Source organism: Chelonoidis abingdonii, chromosome 1 (assembly GCF_003597395.2).
Source record: "Chelonoidis abingdonii isolate Lonesome George chromosome 1, CheloAbing_2.0, whole genome shotgun sequence".
NCBI classification, from domain to species: domain Eukaryota; kingdom Metazoa; phylum Chordata; order Testudines; family Testudinidae; genus Chelonoidis; species Chelonoidis abingdonii.
The window spans coordinates 207,901,554-207,914,463 of NC_133769.1; the positions used below are offsets into that span (position 1 = coordinate 207,901,554).

The 12,910-nt window shown below is 39.8% G+C and overlaps 1 protein-coding gene across 3 annotated transcripts in view; it reads right to left on the reverse strand.

The window, feature by feature from the left end:
- DSCAM (DS cell adhesion molecule) overlaps positions 1-12,910 on the reverse strand; it is a 665,984-nt gene that overhangs the window by 610,518 nt on the left and 42,556 nt on the right. The window lies entirely within an intron of this gene.

The window sequence follows — 12,910 nt, forward strand, 5'->3', positions numbered from 1 at the left end:
CACTGCAGCACTTTCCCTACACAGCTGTACAAAGACAGCTGTAACTCCCAGCGCTGCACACCTGCAAGTGTAGCCATACCCATAGAGTTGATTCTCATACTAGGGGTTATACAGCTCTCACAAGTCACCTTTCACAGATTCAAAAAATTCACCAGTAACAACTTCTCCATTGCTCTGGTGAAGATTAACAGCAAATATATCTTTTCCTACTTTCAAGTATCAGAGGGTTAGCTGTGATAGTCTGGATCTGTAAAAAGCAAAGAGTCCTGTGGCACCTTATAGACTAACAGACGTATTGGAACATAAGCTTTCGTGGGTGAATACCCACTTCGTCAGACACATCAGCTCCCCAGCTCCTCTAGCCTTCCCCCAGCCTTGCTCCACTCTCAGTACCCTGCTCAGCTCCCTAGCAGCCAGGCCCGGCTCTCTCTACAAACAGAGAGAGACTCCTGAGCTTCTGGCTGCCCTGGCCTTCTTATAAGGCCCAATTAGTCTGTTTGGGGCATGGCCCCAGCTGCAGCCACTTCCCCCAGTCAGCCGGGGTTTTGTTCCCTTCCCCAGCCCCAGCCCTCTGTGGGGCTTTTCCAACCCTTTCAGGGCTGGGGCAGGTGCTCACCCTGCTACAGGCCGATGCCATGGTTCTATCTGTAGAATCAACAGCATCCAAACCTGCTTAAAACAAGGTTCTGGCCACTAACTTTCCCTGATCCACCACAGTGAGAAACTCTTCTCTTACATCCTCTGGCAATCTGTCCCTAAACTTTAAGATATTGTCCCAGAGTGTAAATCATAGTGTCCCAGCAATACCTGCTGATTAGCAATTCTGAGTTGTATAAAGTTTTCTGCAAATGAGGTTAGTCTTCTTTGCATCTTTTCCTTTTGGAGTAGATGCCTCATGACCCTGATGCACACTCTCACTGGCAGCTCATACCAATCTGAGTTGACTTTTCAAAACCCTGGGAGGGGACATACTATCAGCAATCAGCCCTTTTTGTTATGGTCGGAAGGGAAGATGGAGTCGGACACAGCACCTCAGTGGGCTCCATCATTAATTGAGATCGCTACTCAAGAAGGTCCTATAGAAGCTAAAACATCAAACAGCCTGTGAGACCTCTCTCAAACTTTATCCACCTGAATTATCCGAGGCAGGACCCATCCTTTTTAAAAGGTCCTGCTGGGCTTTATCATCACAAGGAGGAGGTGAGGAATCCTCTGACCCCACAGCCTCATCAGAGGCAGGAAGCCAAAGCTGGATGGAAGAGGAGGAAGCCAAAGCTGGATGCAGTAAAGCCTCCTCTGATTTCTGCACGGGGAGATTCCCCAGAGCAGTTTCCTCTTCCTCTGTACCGAGCCTGCTAGAGGGAATGGTTGCCTGCTGCATTTGGTGGGATGAGTCTTGATGCCTACTAGATGAAGCAGAGTTGGGAGGGTGCAGAAACAACCTGGGAGAAGGGGGAAATCCGAAAAGGTTCCAAAATGGCCATTGGTAAGGCGCTGGCATCCCATTTCTTCTAGGCCATGGACCTCTACTGACTGGCCAAGACAGAGCCTCTGGTGGGTACCAATGGTGGTTAGCACTCGGAGGGAAACTGTGAAGTATATAGCATGACTGCAACATGTATGAGCCAACCTCTGAATCTAAAGATGAATCAGCTTCCTCCAACCAAGGGGAGACTGTTCCTGTTGGTGCCAGAGATCAGTGTTGGAAGCCATAGAAGATGGTACCAGAGAGCTCTTCACTAGTTCCCCTCTGGACAGGACTGTACAATGTGGCATGCAAGTGTCTGAAGACACTCATAGTGCCACATGCTGGGATGAAGCCATTGGCATAGTTTAGTAACAGCTGATGGTATCGCATGAGAGCACTCTTGGATTGCTAGTGAAACCAGTGCCGAAAGACTCTGCAGATCCCTTGATGCAGCATATGCTTAGAAGTTAGCAGCACCAGGATAGTCTCTTATTGCTGAGAAAGGAGGATGGCTCTGAACAGCTAAATGATTCTGCTTCAGGTGCCGGTCTCAACAGCGCTGTCTGAGTAGATGACTGCCTTGGGGAGTGCCTCTGACTCGAGCACACTACACTTTCTTTCTCGGCATGCGTGGTGGACTTTAGTGCCAGGGACCTTGATCTCATGGATACTGAATCCTTCAAAGACATCTTCCTTAGCAGTAGGATTCAGCCAAAACAGGGGAAGTGCTCCTGACAGAAACAGATGTGCTTGGTACCAGTTCTGAGCAGGGAAGCTCTGAGTGTGGGCACAGGGCTGCATCCGCCAGAATAAATTTAAGACTGGCTTCCCTGTCTCTTTTTGGCCCTTGGCTTAAAGTGTCTGCAAAATTTGGCACCAATCCCTGACACGAGTCTCTCTCAAGATACTTCAGGCAACTGGACTGCGGGTCACTCATTGGCATCAGGTTCTTGCCAGAACGGCAGGGTTTGAAACCCAATGACTGAGGCATGCCCTGGCACTGGTGTGGTACCCAACAATGGGAACCAAAGTGTATCTAAAAAACAGTCTAAAAATTAAAACATTTTACTAAAACTGCCTAACATTAAATAAGCACAACTATGTACAGAGTGAGAAAAACTTGTGATAGCAAGATAACACCGGTTCTTGTATTATTTACCCCTTCATATAAACACAGGAACCAGGAATCATCCAATAAAATGAATAGAAAGCAACACATAGTCAACTTCTGGAACTCATTGCTTGGGGATGTTGTGAAGGCCAAAGGTATAACTGGGTTCAAAAAAGAATTTGATAAGTTCAAGGAGAATAGGTTCATCAATGGCTAGAAGCCAAGATAGTCAGAGACACAATCCCATGCTCTGAATGTTCCTAAATCTCTGTCTGGCAGAAGCTCAGACTTGATAACAGGGAATGGATCACTCGATAGTTGTCCTGTTCTGTTCTATTCATTCCCTCTGAAGCACCTGCCACTGTCCACTGTTGGAAGACAGGGTACTGGGCTAGATGGACCATTGGTTTGGCCCAGTATGGTCATTCTTATGCTCTTATTAACACACTCCAACAACTGTCACAGGCAGTAAGAAGAAACTGAGAGTTGTCGGGGAGGTTCTGGATTTTATACCGTCACACAACAGCATGAGGCAACAGAGGGCATATGCACTGCCCCAACTGGTACCACTGCAGATAACAGTGCACTAGGGATCACACACCTGAAGTGGAATGGATCCATGCAATTGCTCAAAGAAAAAAACCCAAACCTTTTAAAACCCCACAAGACGACCGATTTTGGTCTCAAAACAGTAATGGAAATAGAATGCAATCTCCGCTTACATGAGCCCCCAAAAGAGTTCCTAAATCAATCTGGTTCCACAGTTAGTTTGCCAGGCAAAGATTTGGAAAGACTGACAATGGCCATACAATCTCTGCTGAACTTGTGAGGGTCAGTCATTGGCTACCCCTCTAACAAAATTCATCTAACTTTGAACAGGTTACAGCTAAATTTAGCCTCTTTTTTATGCTACAAAAATTCTGTGGAGACCAGTGTGTTTTGTTTCTAGACTAATCTTAATTTCAAAGGGTGGGCTTTGCTTCAGAGATGTTCTCATCTATTGACTACAGAAAAATTCACTGAGTCATAAGTATAAGAGGAAAGAAATTTTCAGTTAACTCAGGCCTGAAATTCACACAGCTAACTCACCTTTACCTAAATTCTCCAGTCATTGGACAAGGTTACACTAAAGCACTTCTGGGTCAGTCCAAAGCTTCTGTTTATCCTAGAAAACATGCTGCATTTAATCTTTCGGTTTATTACATCCAGTAGCACACATGGAGGTTTACGTAACCTGCATTACATAATCTGAGTGATAACTTGCTACAGAAGACACCAATAAAACATACCTATTAAAGCAATAAACCTCTTGTAAGAATAAGTGATTTCGTGATCAAAACTTAAATAAAAAGACCATGTGTATAGGTATTGTTTTATATATCACAACTTTAACATAGGTAAGGTTGACACTTGGTTCTTAAATCATATCATTGTTGCTTAATATAACTGGTACAAGAATTAAAAATTCTCCATGCTGCCCATTTCCTAGGCAGTCTTTGACTTGGCAATGCTTGCCCGCCCCATCCACATAAGGGTATAGCTATACTGTATTTGGGAACATGCTTGCCAGTGACAGCAGACACACATGCACTACCTCTGCTTGAGCTAGCATGCTAAAAATAATAGTGTTATGGGGAGTAGCATGAGTGGGGGCTCGGACTAGCCACCCAAGTGCAAACCCAGGGCGTACCAGTGGGTCTGTACTTGGTGGCTAGCCTGAGCTGCTGCCTGTGCCACCCCCAGCTATGCTATTTTTAGCACTCTCATTCAAGCAAAGCTATTGCCTCTGTCTGCTCTCACGGTGAAGCACTCTCCCCACTGCAGGGTAGATGCATCCCAAAAGAAAAGAAAAAACACCACAAGATTCCACCCCAAGCAAGAAGCTGCATCAGACCAGAAATGGAAGAGTTAACCCATTCCATGGTGCCCTGACATTTCTACATAGTGTCTGGGGGATTCTAATGACCTCACAAAATTTTGTCAAGCCACCCACCACACGGGAGGGATCCTAACCTTTTCTTAGATCATTAACTGCTATATCTTTTGCTTTATACTAGGATCATCTGCAAGTTATTAAAATAATCAAGAAAAATGAACAGTTTCACCAGCATGAGCCAGTTTATACACATCCCTATTCAGTGGGACACATTCCATTCACCATTCTTGCTATGACACATGCCAATCTCTGGCTAAAAGGATAGGATTGAACATAGTTAAACTCAGATGGATGATATGTGGGACCACTATACATTTATATTACCTAGGACTCTCACTATGCCATCAAATATTAATAATGCTTTTAGGATATTCCAAATCTAGAGACAAAGATTTAAAAATATAATAACTACTGGAGAATGTCCTTCATCTAAAAGGCTTTCATTCTGAATCTTTTATTCCACATGAATTCCTTCCACTGGGAAGAATCCAGAAGTACTAAATACTCCTCTATATGGAAAAAGGGGGAAATATAATAACAGTATATGCTTTATTGGCACCTTTAGGCTCCAAAGATAACCCCAGCAAACTAGATTTACATAGGCGACTGTGCTAGTTACAGGACAAAAGAAATTAAAATACCAGGGAGAAAAAAAGGCATTGTCTAGGTCCCTCTACTACCCATACAGAGTCAGAAATATTCATATTCATGTGTACAAAATAAGACTTAAGCAATGTACCAAATACACACACAATTTGTGAGTATTTTATTAGAAAGCCCTAAAAACATTCATTTACTTAAACAGCCACACAGCTCCCTCGCCTCATCATAAGAGCACTGACAGACAAGTTATCAAAACACAGCCTTGTTTTATTGAAGCATGTGGCCAATGCAGCAAAGAGTCCTGTGGCACCTTATAGACTAACAGCCTTATTGGAGCATGGTGCCACAGGACTCTTTGCTGCTTTCACAGATCCAGACTAACACGGCTACCCCTCTGATACTTGACATGTGCCCAATGACTCTCAAACTTAAAATTATACTTTAAGATCCCGTATAGCGAATACATGATCTTGAAGTGTAAAATATTCCTTTTATTCAAGTAAGCAGCAAATAGGCATGTAGCTTTTTCTAGTGGAAAATCTAAATGCTAATGATATTTTAGGATACAATATCTCGCACTGATGAATATTCAGGATGTATTTTAAGGAGGATAGAAAACATAGCATTTACAGTTATCCATACTTTACAAATAAAAAATAGGTTGAAAGCGGAGACTAATCAAGATCTGTTTATAATGTAATAATAGCACCCAGCTGTCACATAGAGCTTGTCATCAGTAGATTTCAAAGTGCTTTAAAAAGGAGGTTATATTATCGTTATCATTATACCCTTTTACATACGGAGCAACTGAGGCACAGTGAGGTGAAGTGATTTCCCATGGTCCCCCAGTAGGACCAGTGGCAGAACTGGAAACAAAACCCAGGTCTCCCGAGTCCAAGTCTATCCACTAGTCCACATGGCTCAGGTTGTCAAATAGGTTTTAAAGATATCTATTTAATAATTTTATAAATCAAGAATATTTCTACAGACTACTGCACTATCTGTGTTCCTTAAGGAATCCTAGGAGAGTAACACTGGATAATATCAGAAATCCTCTCAGCATACAGTGAACACTGATGTCAGAGACAAGGCAGCTACGAAATACCAAGAGTCAATAAAGAAGTTAAAACTAGGGCTGTCAATTAATCTAACTGCGATTTAAAAAATTAATCATGATTAATCGCACTGTTAAACAAAAGAATATCAATTGAAATTTATTAAATATTTTGGATTTTTTCTACATTTTCAAATATATTGATTTCTATTACAACACAGAATACAAAGTGTACAGTGCTCACTTTATATTATTTTTATTACAAATATTTGCACTGTAAAAATGATAAACAAAAGAAACAGTATTTTTCAATTCACCTCATACAAGTATTGTAGTGCAATCTCTTTATCATGAAAGTATAACTTACAAATGTAGATTGTTTGTTACATAACTGCACTCAAAAACAAAACAATGTAAAACTTTAGAGCCTACAAGTCAACTCAGTCCTACTTCTTGTTCAGCCAATAGCTAAGACAAACAAGTTTGTTTACATTTACAGGAGATACTGCTGCCTGCTTCTTATTTACAATGTCACCTGAAAGTGAGAACAGGCATTTGCATGGCACTTCTGTAGCTGCTGTTGCAAGGTATTTACATGCCAGATATGCTAAACATTCATACGTTCCTTCATGCTTCGCTCACCATTCCAGAGTACATGCTTCCATGTTGATGATGCTTATTAAAAAAATAATGCATTAATTAAATTTGAGACTCAACTCCTTAGGGCAGAATTGTTTGTCTCCTGTTCTGTTTTACCTGCATTCTGCCATATATTTCATGTTATAGCAGTCTCAGAGGATGACCCAGGACACGTTCGTTTTAAGAACACTTTCACAGGAGATATGATAAAACGCAAAGAAGGTACCGATGTAAGATTTCTAAGAATAGATACAGCACTCAACCCAAGGTTTAAGAATATGAAGTGCCTTCCAAAATCTGTGGAGCATGCTTTCAGATATCTTAAAAGAGCAACACTCCAATGCAGAAACTATAGAACCCAAACCACCAAAAAGGAAAATCAACCTACTGCTGGTGGCATCTGACTCAGATGAAGAAAATGAACATGCATTGGTCCGCTCTGCTTTGAATCATTATCGAGCAGAACCTGTCATCAGCATGGATGCAGTATTTTGGAATGATGGCTGAAGCATTGAGGGGCCTATGAATGTTTAGCACATCTGGCACGTAAATATCTTGTGATGCTAGATACAACAGTGCCATGCAAACACCTGTTCTCAGTTTCAGGTGACATTGTAAACAAGACAGGTGCAGCATTATCTCCTGCAAATTATAACCAAACTTGTTTGTCTGAGTGACTGGCTGAAGTAGGACTTAGTGGACTTGTAGGCTCTGAAGTTTTACATTGCTTTATTATTGAATGCAGGGGAGAGGGGTTTGTACATAATTCTACATTTGTAAGTTCAACTTTCATTATAAAGAGATTGCACTCAGTAAGTGTATTAGGTGAATTGAAATATACAATTTCTTTTGTTTTTTACAGTGCAAATATTTGTAATAAAAAATAAGTATAAAAGTGAGCCCTGTATGCTTAGTATTCTGTGTTGTAATTGAAATCAATATATTTGAAAATGTAGAAAAAAATCCAAAAATATTTAAATAAATGGTAGTTTAATAGTGCAATTAATTGCATGATTAATAGCTATTCATTTTTTTAATCGGTTGACAGCCCTAGTTAAAACAGCTATCAAGGCAGGTGCATTTTGAGGGTAAAATTCACCAACTGCCTCATTAGGCACTGACAAACTATTTATGTGATCAAAAAAAAGGCATACATGATATTGTGATGTACATTGATTTTATGCTCTATTTCCTGAAGTTACATATTCATTTCTAAACTAAAAAGGTGAGCTTCAACATCAAACTGTTAGAATAGTTGTAAGAGTATTGATGGGCATCTTTATAAACAGCAACTGCATATTTACATATATGTAAATAATAGAGAATGCAAATATCTGACCATCGGGACCCTGGCAGTTGGTGGTTGTGATGCTTTCTTCCAGTGGCCTAATGGACAGAATACAAGAAAGAGCACTAGTTCGGCATATATCAGCTCAAATTATATGGCTGAAAGGACAGCTATTCTCACCACATTGAAAAAATAAACAGCAGAAATAGAGGCATATGTTGTGAGATTTGTTGAATTGCAGATGGCAATTTTCAGTTTTTTTTTAAATAAACCAGAATGCTATCAATGTAATTCATAAAAAGGCTCAGCGTATCAGAGAGGGAGGCAACAAATTGACTTTTCAATGTATTCCATCATATGTTCATATGTAAGGGAGTGAGGTAGCTGATGATTTGGCCAAAGTTGGAAGGTTGAAATTCAGGTAGGAACGGCGACAGTTGAAGATACTGATGAGTTGTCAAGGAAAATTTAGCTGAAATAAGTGGTTGCAAGATAAAAGAGCCAATGACTGACATCAAAGTATCTCACTATTGCAAGCTTGCATACAGGGCACACTATCGCAAGCTTGTGTACAGAGTATACTTCAGGAATGAAAGTCAGCAGCTATGGGACTAAGATATACCCACTCTGCAAAATGTGTCGGGAGCAGGCGTTAACACCTGCCCACCTTTCTGAATGGCATATGATAAGGAAAGTGATGCTCTTCAGGTTTGACACATTGGATCAAGTCCATATGAAGGACCCTGTAAGTGTGTCCCAATTCATGCTTGAACTTCATGGGTCTGATATGACTATCATGGGACAAGATGAAAACAACAACAAAAAATGTATTTTTCTTTCTTTCTTATAAGCTACATTTAAATGGGGGACTAATGTTGGAAAGACAAACAGAAGATCTGCTTACTCAACAAAGCACAGAATGGTATGGATAAAACTACAGAACTGAATAAGAATACTCTTTATCAAACTGTTCCCATACATGCATTTGTTAAGCTTAATACAATGAGACTAAATATCTAAGCACTGAGTAAAGTTTACTTGGGCCTAAACTCACCCAGAGTTTGCATAGTTTTTTTTATTATTATTATTGGATGTTTTATTTGGGAGACAACAATGCACACTTGTTACAGTTAATTAGATTTAAATATATCATATAAATATGAGAATAGGCAATAATTATTGTGAAACCAGACCACACACTCAATGAATGAATTTACCACCACACTCAACTCAAATGAAAGAGGCACTATCAAGATTAATCAAGATAGAATGTAATGTTCTCTGTCACAAAGTCCATATAATTATTAGTATCTTATAAAAGGACCTTTCCTTCGCCAAAAGCCCTAACATCATGAGAATACAAATACAATTCTGCTGCAACAGTTAAGAGCTACTTTTTATTTTCAAGTGCCCAAAGAGTTATTATAAAGAGGGTGGGCAAAGGAGAGTATTTAAACAACTGCATGTTACCGTGTGTTCAAAAAATGATATGTAGTAATTGTATAGACTGTAACTAGAATTTACATGTCCAGTTGTTATAATCAACCACACTGAACAAAAGATGACATTACTATATACGGAAGACTCCCATGGAAGCCACGTTCAAAATTATCATGGGATCTCCAGCAGTTTTCCTCCCCTCTCACATTTTAAAATAAGGTGCTTCATTCATTTTCTTACAGCAGAACCAAAGGCTGTGGCACCTTGCAGCAGCAAGCCCAGCAGAAGCAGGAAATGGCAGGACCAGCCTTCCACTATCTCCCACTGCCAACCAGGTACATGGCAGTGACCAGGACACCAACTCAATGGTGCTTGATACAGCACATGTCCATCTCATATCTGCTTTTGGGAAAGTTAGCACGGTTTCAGTGTACAGTGGAGTCCTGGCTGGAGTTTATAGTTGCTCCCCCTTTCAGCAGAGGGAAATAGCAGTACTTCCATCTGCCCTTCCCACCAGCTGTCAATCCCCCCTCAGGCACAGCTGCTCCTACAGATGCAAGGAATCCAATCTGTACTTCACTATACCCATGGAGGTGAGTCAAGTTCATATGCTTTTACTGTTATGCTCCAAGGCCCTCATACCTCTTCATAAACAAGATATAACAGGGCATTGTTCTCACACAAAATGTAATAGAGATGGAGGAAGCTATAGCAGTGACTGGAAGCAGAATTATAAAACTTGAATAAAGGTCTCCATTACCCCGGCATTTGGTTATTCTTTACACAGTACTTGACCTGCACTAACTAACAAGGAGAGAATATAAAGAGGTAAAATGTTCTTACTAGAGGATTTTTCTGAACAGCTTCAGAATGTTCAATTTGTTCTCATGCTACTGACACACTTGCTGTTGGCTTCCAGTTTGGTTTGGTTCAATTCATATTTTAGACACAGTTGTGGATCAGTTCTTATTTTATCTAAGCCATTTCCTCCATCCCTGTCAGATTTAGGCTGAGACTACCAAGTAATTTCATATAAGCCTTGGGATTCCTCTTGGATTCTTCTTTTGACTACTGAACTTGAACTAGTGACTTTGAAATGGAAAAACTAATTCATTTAGCATTTCTCTAGTTCATTCTATCCTAGTGTATAAAATAGTTGTACCACTGCCTCTCAGTAGTCTGCTGGAAGTTTCACTTGCTAATTCTGGGAGATAGATTCTTAGTGTTGTCACAAAGCTTCCGAGTGGTAGTGGAGTGTAATGTCAAAAAATATGCAACTGCAAGTCACTAGCTTTTCTGAAGTAGTGAAACATTTTTAAAGTGTCCCATGAGCAATTAACATCAGTTCAGCTCCACAAGTGCTAGCAATTGTGTTAACACTAGTATGGATGGGCTGCCAACTTCAGCTATCATTTTAAATACTGTAATGATTAGCCCTGAAGCCTGTCTACACGTGGGCTCCCAATGTTGCTAACACTTGTGGAACCAAAGTGGTGCTAACAATGGTGAGACATTTTTTCCAAAATTTTCCTAGTTTGGCTACTCAGGGGCCAGATTGACCATGATGACATTAAAGCAGCTGTCAAAAGGATGAATGTTTGCAGTAAGTCTCCATTTTGCCTCATACTCCACTAAAATATTTATGTTATTAAAATGTCATAATTAGAGCTAGATGAAGTTTTTCAGATGAAATGTTTAAGCAAAAAAGGAAAGAAAAAAAACACACATACACAAATATCCAGAAATCCTAGAACATTTTGAAAATTTGTATCAGCTTCACTAAATTGTTCATTCAGAAAAAATTTCAAAATTTTGCTTCAAAATGATTGAGGTTTTAAGCTGTTTTGGAATCAACAGTGAAACAAAAAGTCTATTATCCTCCTGGCTCTAGTTGTGATATAATCTTTCCAGCAGAAGTCTCAAGATTCCAAATGACAAAATAAGCCTTTGACGATAACTCTGAATGTTTTATAGAGTAAAAGTAGTGAATTATAAAGTAATAAGTAAACAAAAGGCTAACCACTAAAATATTTCTTTTATAGCCATTTTTCTCCACTACACCTTTATCCACTGTTCAGTTCTGGAAAAGCATAATTTTCAAGCTATATGGGGAATAAACTTTTAGATTTACACAAAAATGTACTTTATGTGACAAAAAAATATTCACAGTACTTTTTCATCAAATGCTTCATCAGAAATGCAACAGACGAGCTCTTCCTGGGGAATTCAGAAGAGGGAAAAATGTGTATAAATCATTAAACATAAATACAGAGACCTGGCCCATAGTGCACCAGGCTTCTCTTGCCACAAGGACAGTACAAGATTAAATTCACTGGAAGATTAAGAACATTTGCAAAAAGATAAGTCATCCATTACTAAAAGTTGTTACTAAGGCCAATAAACCACCATAGAGAAAAAAGGCAATTACTCTGTATACCTAAATAGTCTACCACATTCTGTCACAGGTTATAGTTTCTGTAAGCTTGTATGGGACTGAACTTGTAATCAATATGTTTCTACTCCTGCTCAATAATTACACATCCCAAGTGGTGGATAGTGCAACTGCAGAAGGAGCAGATTGGTTATCAGAACATAAGACTCTGAACGTTCTCAGACTAGTATACTAGTCGTAGGCCTAGCATTTCCCATGTCCAGAGTATCTGGATTTCAGTGATAACTACCGTGGGGTTTTGTTTGTTTCTTTGTTTTTTTAAAGATTGCAATCCTAAAATACTTCCACATCGACAAGTAGGCTGGAATCATCAAACAGCTTTCCTTTAAAACTGATGCACACAGAGACCTAAGGTTAGCTAACCTGGTGCCAAAGGGACCTCTTTGGCATCAGATGTGTACAGGACAGCTTTAGTAAATAAAATGTTCCTCTCACAATTGTATCCCAAAACACTCTACAAAACTAATATAAACATTTGACTTTTAAAAATATCAAATCTTTAATGAATTTTAACAAAAATAGGAACCCCCCCCCCCCCGAACAAGTACAAGCTAGTCAGTTTATTCACAAACACTGAGTAAAATCCTGGCCCCACTGAAGTCAATGGGAAAACTCCCACTGACTTCACTGAGGGCAGCATTTCACCCTATGAATATGTACATATTATATATACAGATACCACACTTCTACCCCTACAGACTCTCCTTATACGTATATATCCTCTCCCTTTCTTCCTACCTACCTTATTTATACATATCTATATGGTATCATCTCTGTAACAATGTTCATGTAAGCGACTGCTTTGACACTATCTCTGCTAGTTCTCATCTCTGACAGTTGGATTACTGCGGTTCTCTATACGCCCTTGCCAACTTGCAATTCTCTACTTCAGTATGTGCAGAACATTGAAGTCTTCCTT